This window comes from Vulpes vulpes, chromosome 5, assembly GCF_048418805.1.
Source record: "Vulpes vulpes isolate BD-2025 chromosome 5, VulVul3, whole genome shotgun sequence".
Classification (NCBI taxonomy): domain Eukaryota; kingdom Metazoa; phylum Chordata; class Mammalia; order Carnivora; family Canidae; genus Vulpes; species Vulpes vulpes.
In genome coordinates, this window is record NC_132784.1 from 3,440,295 (window position 1) to 3,450,601 (window position 10,307).

The following is a 10,307-nucleotide window of genomic DNA, read 5'->3' on the forward strand; positions in this document are numbered from 1 at the left end:
GCTTTCTGAGAGATTATTTACTATATGAATATATTTTCAGCTGGCTGATCAAAAATATTTTTTTAATTTTGTTTTTAACCATTTAAAGTGTATTTGTATTTCCAGAATTGGATGCAAATTTACTTAGATATCGATTAAAATACTCCTGCAAGGAAGGGCATTGAATTCTCTTTTGAGAATTCTGTGAAATACAAATGAAGAGGAAAAAATAGGTTTTAAAGCAGTAACAACACACTGTCCATTAAAATGGCCTTTGAATTCTCAAAGCTATGAAGAAATGTGAGAAACTAAATTGTCTTGAAGAGATGTCAAGATTTTTTCTATCTCCCAATTGCTGTTGGCCTGTCCTGTTGTTTTTGAATATTTCCTATATTCTACCCTAAAGATTTCAACTTTTGGTTTTTCTCTTACTGGGTAAAGTCAGATTGCATTTATAAAACAGTGCATTGACATATTGTGATCCTCTGTAATTGACTATAAATTGGTTTAGAAATGTTCGAACATACATTGTGTCTTTAGACTGTACTGTGTATTTTAAGTAACTGGCAGCAAAAGAATTGGAAGTTAAATTTCCAATCTGACAACGTTATTGTACTTAAAAGAGTTTTTAATATGCGGTACCATGTAAAAATTACTTGTATTAGGAATAAAGTCCACTGTTGAAGTTGAATGTCAGTCACTAAGTGTATTATGTTACAAGGAGCCGGTATGATTAGAAAAACCTATCAGAAGCCAGATACAGTGTGGTATGTGCCACATTTCATGCACATTTTGACTTTATGTTGTTCATTCAAAATTGTGCTTGTAAAAATGTATAAAATTTCTGAGTTTTACAATTTTTTGTACTTATTTTTTCTTGCTGGTAAATAGCTTTTTTAAAAAATCTAATGTGAAAGAAACCATGTTTATATTTTGTTAGTGATCAATGACTTTGTTTATATGGAAATTTGTATATTGTTGGCTCACATCTTTGTTTAGATTTATCATGCATGAAGGCCTGCAATAATTAGCACAATGAAAATTGCTTTTTCTTACATGTTCATTTTTTGAAAGATTGTGGTGCAAAGGCTTACTCTGAGTAACCTTCTGGACTTTGGAATGAATATAAATGAATGGCACTTTGAGTGTTAATAAAGCTGATATTTATTTCCACTGTGATTGATTTGTCCAGATCTGTTCTTGGACTCAGTTTTCCCTCCTTTACTTGAGTTGATTACTTTCTAGGAGACCAAGCACAGACCTGGAAAACAGTGCAACTAAATCTTTCCAGGATATGTCTGTAATCCTACCCAGCATGTTCTGGCATGTCTTTTAATGGACACACTTCAGTTATCCAAATCAGAAATTAACACTGATCAAAAACAAAGCCTACCATCAGTGTACACGAATGGATGCTCCCACAGTATTAGCGATCATTTAAATTAATACCTTCATATAAAGGGTAACTTAGTGATGCAAAAGTCTCAATCTTGTGTATCCTCTCACCCTGCAGTTCTCTGAGAATTAATCCTATGGAAATGCTTGCAAATGTGATAAGATTTATCTATAAAAGCCCAAACTTGATGTTCTGTATGTCCCAACAATAGGGGCTATTTTAACAAAGTATCACAAGTATCACAAAGTGGGTGGCTTGTAACAAATTTATTGGCTGTGATCTGGAGGCTAAAAGTCTGGCTGGAATCAAGGTGTCAATAGGAGCATGCTCCCTTTGAAATGTGTAAGGGAATCCTTACTTGCCTCTTCTAGCTTCTAGTAGCTCCAAGCATTCCTTGGCTTATAGCAACACAGGTGGTATCTTCATATGGTGGTGTCCCTCTGTGTGTGTTTCCCTTTCTTATAAGGACACCAGTCATATCGGATTAGTGCCCACCCTAATGCCCTTATTTTAACTTGATTACCTCTGTAAAGACCCTGCTTCCATATAAGGTCACATTCTGAGGTACTGGAGATTAAGACTTCAAAATATTTTTTTGGGGGGGTGGTGGTGGAACAAACCCATTACAGTCTTGCCCTGTGGCCCCTAAAAATTCACATCCTTCCCACATGCAAAATACATCCAGCCAATCCAACATCCCTGCAAGGTCTTCATCCTTCTAGCATCACCTCTAAGGCCAATAATTCATCTACACATCACCAACTCAAAATCCATCATTTAAGTCATCAAATCAGTTATAGGAAAGACCTGGGGTAAGATTTATGCTGGAGCAAGGTTCTTCTCCATCTGGGAACCTCTGAAACCAAACTAGTGATCTGCCTCTAGAGCACAATGGTGGGACAGGCAGAGGATGGACATTTCCATTCCAGAAGGGAGAGGTCAGAAGGAAAAAGGGGACATGGGTCCCAAGTAAGCTGGGCAAGTCCCACTAGATTTTGACACTTGAGAATGATCTTCACAATTTCCATGCTCTGTTCTGAGGAGCCCACTGGGGTGGTGACATGCCCCCTCACAACCAAGGAGGTGGCCCAAAGACTTAGCAGACCTGCATCCTGGGCCTGTCCTTTCTGGGGGTCCTCTGAGCTGCCCTCAAATCATTCTTCCCTCTTTTTTTTTGTTTTAAGACTTTATTTATTCATGAGAGACAGAGAGGCAGAGGGAGAAGCAGGCTCCATGCAGGGAGACCGATGCGGGACTCGATCCCAGGACTCCAGGATCAGCCCTGGGCTGAAGGCAGGTGCTAAACCGCTGAGCCACCCAGGGATCCCCTCATTCTTCCCTCTTCTTGAAGGATAACATGTCTGCAGCTGAAGATTTGACTCATCCCATTTCTTTCCCCTTCCATGCCATCAGAGTTTCTGCTGAGATAGTTTACTGGATCCACAAATCATGTCTTTTAGCAGATGGTTGTCTAGCCACAGCCTTCATGTTGTCTCCAGAGCATATTTTCTCATTATATGAGAGATTGATAGGCTGAGAATTTTAGAAATCTTCAAATTCTAGTTCCTTCTTAATTCTTTCAATTTACCCTTTCACATTTTACTCTTTGCAGGCCACACCTTCAATCTTTGTTAAATATCCAACCTCATTGCTTCTAAGTTCTACTTTCCACCCAAAAGAACACAATGCAGCCAAGTTCTCTGCCACTTTATGACAAGGATGAACTTTCCTGTAGTTTTTTTTTTTTTAAAGACTTTATTTATTCATGAGAGACAGAGAGAGAGAGGCAGAGACACAGGCAGAGGGAGAAACAGGCTCCATGCAGGGAGCCTGAAGCAGGACTTTTTTTTTTTTTTTTTTAATAAATTAATTTTTATTGGTGTTCAATTTGCCAACATATAGAATAACACCCAGTGCTCATCCCGTCAAGTGCCCCCCTCAGTGCCCGTCACCCAGTCACCCCCACCCCCCGCCCTCCTCCCCTTCCACCACCCCTAGTTCGTTTCCCAGAGTCAGGAGTCTTCATGTTCTGTCTCCCTTTCTGATATTTCCCAACATTTCTTCTCCCTTCCCTTATATTCCCTTTCACTATTATCTATATTCCCCAAATGAATGAGAACATACACTGTCCTTTTCCGATCTGAAGCAGGACTTGATCTTGGTCTCCAGTATCATGCCCTGGGCTGAAGGCAGGTGCCAAACCACTGAGCCACCCAGGCATCGCTTTCCTGTAGTTTCTAATTCACCTTCCTCATTTCCCTATGAACCTCACCAGAATCACATTTAATGTCTGTGCTTCTATCAAGAGGCAATCTATACTTTTCCTGCATCTCAAAATTCCCCCCACCTATTCGTTACCCAAGTCCAAAGTCACTCCCACATTTTTATTTAGAAATATTTAAAATTGAAGTATAATTGACAAAATATGTTAGTTTCAGATGTACAGCATAGTGATTCGACAATTCTTTACAACACGTTCACCGTGGTAAGTGTAGTTACCAGCAGATAGCAGAGTTGCTACAGTGTCATTGACTATATTCCCTAGTGACTTTTCATCCGGGACTTACTTATTTTACAACTGGAAATTTGTACTTCTTAATCCACTTCACCCATGTTGCTCATCCCTAACCCAACTCTGCTCTCAAAACCACTAGTTTGTTCTCTGTATTTATGAGTCCATTTCTGTTTTTGTTGGTTCATTTGGTTTTTGGATTCTGCATATAGGTAAAATCGTAAGGGGTTTGTCTTTTTCTGTCTGACTTCTTTCATTTAGCACCCCGTAGGTCACATATTTGGTATTGGTTATAGCAGCACCTCACTTCCTGTGCCAAAATCTGTATTAGGGTTCTCCGGAGAGGCAAAACTTTTGTGCTGCAGAATTCTTTTTCCCTTGGGAAACCCCTTTGGGGTCTTCAGCTCAATGGATGTGGCCCACCCACATTATTGAAAATATTCTGCTTTACTTAAAGTCTACTGGTGGTAAATGTTAATTATATCTAAAAAAAAAACAAAAACCCTTCAATAGCAACATCTAGCCAGTTTGACACACAAAATGAACCATCACAAGGTTTGAGAAAATAAATTAGTATATCCATACAATGGAACTCTTCACCATGTATTACTGACAGCAAATTACATCAGATGTATAGTATGATCCCACTTCTTGCTTAAAAATAGTTAGAAAAAAAGATCAGAAGGATATATATGTCATTCAAGTGTTGGAGTCCTGAGTGGTTATTATTTTTGCTTATATGTAATTTTTAAACTTTTTTTAAAAAAATATTTTATTTATTTATTCATGAGACACACAGAGAGAGGCAGAGACATACAGAGATAAGCAGGTTCCCTGCAGGGAGCCTGATGCGGGACTAGATCCCCGGACCTGGGATCACACCCTGAGCCAAAGGCAGAGGCTCAACTGCTGAGCCACCAGGTGTCCCTAATTTTTAAACTTTTATGATAAATGTGGATGTTTTTGCCTATTACAAAATATTTCCCCCTGCTTTATTGAAATATAATTAACGTATTACGTTGTGTAAGCTTGAGGTATACAATCTGTTGAACTGATACACATATATTACATGATTACCACCATAGCATTATCCATCATGGCACATGATTTTCATTTTTTTGTGGTGAGAACATTATGATCCACTTTCAAGCATACAACACAGTATTATCAAGTATAGTCACTATCCTGTAGATTAACTGGAAATTTTTTTTTTTTTTTTTTTTTTTTTTTACCCAAGAGTAACTGGAAATGTTATTCCTTGACCAACAATTCCCTATTTCCTCCACCCCTCCCTCAGCCCCAGGTAACCACCACTCTATTTTCTGTTTCTAGGAGTTCAGATATTTTTCAGATTTCACTTATAAGTGATATCATATAGCATTTGTCTTTCTCCAACTGACTTCCCTTAGCATAATGCCCTCACAGTCCATCCATGTTTTTGCAAATGTCAGGATTTTCCTCTTTCTCACAGCTATTTCACATTTTACCTATTCATACATTGACAGACACTTAGGATATTTTCATATCTTGGCTATAGTGAATAATGCTGCAACAAACATGGAAGTGCAGATATTTCTTTGGGATGGTTTTCATTTCCTTTAATAGAAGTGAAATTAATAGAAGTGAATTTAATAGAAGTGAAATTGCTGGATCATATGGTAGTTGTGTTTTTAATTTTTTGAGGAATCTCCATACTGTTTTCCATACTAGCTGCACCAATATATGTTCCCACCAACAGCACACCAGTATTCCCTTTTCTCCACAATCTTGCCAACATCTGTTGTATCTTATAGCCATTCTAACAGGTACGGAGTGATAGTTCACTGGGGTTTTGATTTGCATTTCCTTGATGATTAGTAATGTTGAGCATCTTTTCATGTGTCAGTTGACCATTTGTCTTCTTTGGAAAAAAATATTCAGTTCTTCTGCCCATTTTTAATTGGATTATTCTTATGCTATTGAGTTTTAAAAATCTATTTGGGGATATTAATCCCTTATCAGATATATAGTTTGAAAGTATTTCCTTTCATTTCATAAGTTCCCTTTTCATTTTATTTCTTTTGCTATGCAGAAACTTTTTAGTTTATTGTAGTCCCATCTATTTATTTTTGCCTTTGTTGCTTGCGCTTTTGGTATCACATCCAAAAAATTGTTGCCAAATGTCGACGAGTTTTTCCCCTATGTCTTTTTTTTTTTTTAGTTTTATATGGTTTCAGATCTTACATTTAAGTCTTTAACCCATTTAGAGTTTTTTTGTGAGTAGTGTAATATAGGGGTCTGATTTCATTCTTCTGCATGTGGTTATCCAGTTTCTCCAAAACCATTTATTGGAGGGGTTATGCTTTCCCCACGGAGTATTCTTGTCAAATACTAGTTCACAAAATATTTTCTGAATATGAAAATGTTAGATTAGCCATCCTTCCTCATAACCTCCTTCACTAAAATGAGCAGATGTGGCAGTAAGAGCTTTAAAAAAGGTCCTATGTTTAACCCAGTATTTCCACTTCTCAGAACTTGTCTTGGGAAAATAACCCAAGGTATAGTTAAAGGTTTATATTTGATGATATTCATCACAGAACTATTTATATAATTGGATAAATTATAATTATTCCAATGCCCCCAAATTAGGGTTTGGCTAGTAAGTCATGATAATTGTGATACCATCAAAAATTGAGGTCGTTAAACATTCATTCTAACCAAGGGTGAAAAAAGCTAAAGTTAGGAGGATGTAAAATCATATGTCCAAGTAATATCTTCATGGTGTACAAACACCTATTCACAGAAAAAAAAGCCTGGAAGAAAATAAACCAAAATCTAAATAGGTAGGGGTGGCACTGTGATTTAAATAGCCTCCACAATGCTTTTCTCTGTTTTCCAAGATTTTTACATGGCATGTAGTACTTTAATCAGATGGAAAAAAGCAAAGTCAAAGTCCAGTTTTAAAGGTACGGTTTCTTCACTTCTTGAGTGAAATTCATTTAGAGCAGGAACCAAAAAAAAACCCCATCAATTTACTGAAAGCCATTTAGCTGAGAACTGATCTCTACACTGCAAACTCTGTGGCTGAGTCTGTCTTCAATTTGCTCAGTTGATCAGCAGCATCTAACACAGCTGACCACTTCCTCTACCTTGAAATGCCATGAAATGGAAGCAGGACTTCCAGGTCTCTTCATTTCCCTCTCTCACTGACTGTTGACTGGTGATGCCCCAGTTTCCTACCTTCCAGCCTCTGCACTGTGAAGCGTTCCCCAGACTTTTCTTCACCTACATCCATTCCCGAGGCAGCCTCCACCAGTACTATAGCTTCAGTACCACAGATATGTTGACAACTCCCAAACTTATATTTCTAGGCCCCTGAACTTCAGACTGCTATCCAACTGCCATCTTGACTTTTTTTTTTTTTAAAGATTTTATTTATTTACTCATGAGAGACACAGAGAAAGAGGTAGAGACACAGGCAGAGGGAGAAAAAAGCTCCCTATGGGGAGCCCAATGCAGGACTCGGTCTCAGGACCCCAGGATCACACCCTGAGCCTAAGGCAGATGCTCAACCACTAAGTCACCCAGGTAGCCCCCGTCTTGACATTTTATTTGGAGGCAGAACCTGTAAGGAAGTGATAAAATTTTAATGTAGTCACAAGGGTGGGACCCTAATCTGGAAAGGCTGGTGTCCTTATGTGAAAAGGAAGAGACACCAGAGTTCTTGTGAGTAGTGTGATATAGGGATCCGATTTCATTCTTCTGCATGTGGTCATCCAGTTTCTTCAAAACCACTTACTGGAGGGGTTATGCTTCCCTTATCCCTACAGTGAAGACACACAAGAAAGCAAGAAGGTGGTAATCTGCAATACAGGAAGAGAGCAGGACTTAGATCTGGGACTTCCATCCTCCAGAATTATAGGAAAATAAATTTCTGTTGTTTGTCATACAGTCTGTGGCATTTTATTCTGGGACTTGGTAGACTAATGCAGCCACTCCCGTTCAGTATGTCCCAAACCACCCTTCAAACCTGTGCCTTCTTTAAGGTACATCCTTTTTTCAGTTGCCGAAGCCAAAAATCTTAGTTATCCTTTACTCCTCTCTCTCTCACTTTCCAAACCCAGTCAGCAATTCCCACTCTATCTTCAAAATACATTCAGGATGGAACCACTGTTCATCATCTTTATCCCTACCACCCTCATAAAGCCAGCCTTTCTCCACTAGAGATCTGCCGTCGCTGCCCTTGACCTTGTAGAGGCTATCCTTGACACAGCAGCTAGTGTGGACTTTTTAATAGCGAATCAGATTTTCTCTGCTCAAAAGTCTTCAGCAGTTCTCTGATTTTGTAATAAAACCCAAAGTTTTGTGCATGGCCTACAAGGCTCTACATCAGTGGTTCTCCAACCTGGCCATCAGTATCTAGTGGAGGTCAAGGCTGTTGTGCCTCTAGAGTTTTGGGGGTAGGGCTGGAAACACTTTGCTTTTGTGCCTCTCTCCTCAGTTTGAACGTTTCTGTTCTGTGTTGATGCAACCAGAGAGGGGACCCCACTTTGAGAACCACCAACCTGCATGCTTGGTGCTGGGTACTGGGTCTCCTCCCCTGCTCCTCGCAGCCACATGCTCCCTCTGCATTTTTGGTGCTAGGTACTAGGTGCTGGGCGCTGCTCTTCCAAGCCACATGCTCCCTCTGCACTCACGATGCTGGGTGCTGGGCACTGGGTCTCCTCCCCTGCTCCTCGCAGCCACATGCTCCCTCTGCGTTTTTGGTGCTAGGTACTAGGTGCTGGGCGCTGGGTCTCCTCCCCTGCTCTTCCAAGCCACATGCTCCCTCTGCACGCACGATGCTGGGTGCTGGGCACTGGGTCTCCTCCCCTGCTCCTCGCAGCCACATGCTCCCTCTGCGTTTTTGGTGCTAGGTACTAGGTGCTGGGCGCTGGGTCTCCTCCCCTGCTCTTCCAAGCCACATGCTCCCTCTGCACGCACGATGCTGGGTGCTGGGCCCCGGGTCTCCTCCCCTGCTCCTCGCAGCCACATGCTCCCTCTGTGTTTTTGGTGCTAGGTACTAGGTGCTGGGCGCTGGGTCTCCTCCCCTGCTCTTCCAAGCCACCTGCTCCCTCTGCACGCACGATGCTGGGTGCTGGGCACTGGGTCTCCTCCCCTGCTCCTCGCAGCCACATGCTCCCTCTGCGTTTTTGGTGCTAGGTACTAGGTGCTGGGCGCTGGGTCTCCTCCCCTGCTCTTCCAAGCCACATGCTCCCTCTGCACGCACGATGCTGGGTGCTGGGCACTGGGTCTCCTCCCCTGCTCCTCGCAGCCACATGCTCCCTCTGCGTTTTTGGTGCTAGGTACTAGGTGCTGGGCGCTGGGTCTCCTCCCCTGCTCTTCCAAGCCACATGCTCCCTCTGCACGCACGATGCTGGGTGCTGGGCCCCGGGTCTCCTCCCCTGCTCCTCGCAGCCACATGCTCCCTCTGTGTTTTTGGTGCTAGGTACTAGGTGCTGGGCGCTGGGTCTCCTCCCCTGCTCTTCCAAGCCACCTGCTCCCTCTGCACGCACGATGCTGGGTGCTGGGCCCCGGGTCTCCTCCCCTGCTCCTCGCAGCCACATGCTCCCTCTGTGTTTTTGGTGCTAGGTACTAGGTGCTGGGCGCTGGGTCTCCTCCCCTGCTCTTCCAAGCCACCTGCTCCCTCTGCACGCACGATGCTGGGTGCTGGGCACTGGGTCTCCTCCCCTGCTCCTCGCAGCCACATGCTCCCTCTGCGTTTTTGGTGCTAGGTACTAGGTGCTGGGCGCTGGGTCTCCTCCCCTGCTCTTCCAAGCCACATGCTCCCTCTGCACGCACGATGCTGGGTGCTGGGCACTGGGTCTCCTCCCCTGCTCCTCGCAGCCACATGCTCCCTCTGCGTTTTTGGTGCTAGGTACTAGGTGCTGGGCGCTGGGTCTCCTCCCCTGCTCTTCCAAGCCACATGCTCCCTCTGCACGCACGATGCTGGGTGCTGGGCCCCGGGTCTCCTCCCCTGCTCCTCGCAGCCACATGCTCCCTCTGTGTTTTTGGTGCTAGGTACTAGGTGCTGGGCGCTGGGTCTCCTCCCCTGCTCTTCCAAGCCACCTGCTCCCTCTGCACGCACGATGCTGGGTGCTGGGCCCCGGGTCTCCTCCCCTGCTCCTCGCAGCCACATGCTCCCTCTGTGTTTTTGGTGCTAGGTACTAGATGCTGGGCGCTGGGTCTCCTCCCCTGCTCTTCCAAGCCACCTGCTCCCTCTGCACGCACGATGCTGGGTGCTGGGCCCCGGGTCTCCTCCCCTGCTCCTCGCAGCCACATGCTCCCTCTGTGTTTTTGGTGCTAGGTACTAGGTGCTGGGCGCTGGGTCTCCTCCCCTGCTCTTCCAAGCCACCTGCTCCCTCTGCACGCACGATGCTGGGTGCTGGGCCCCGGGTCTCC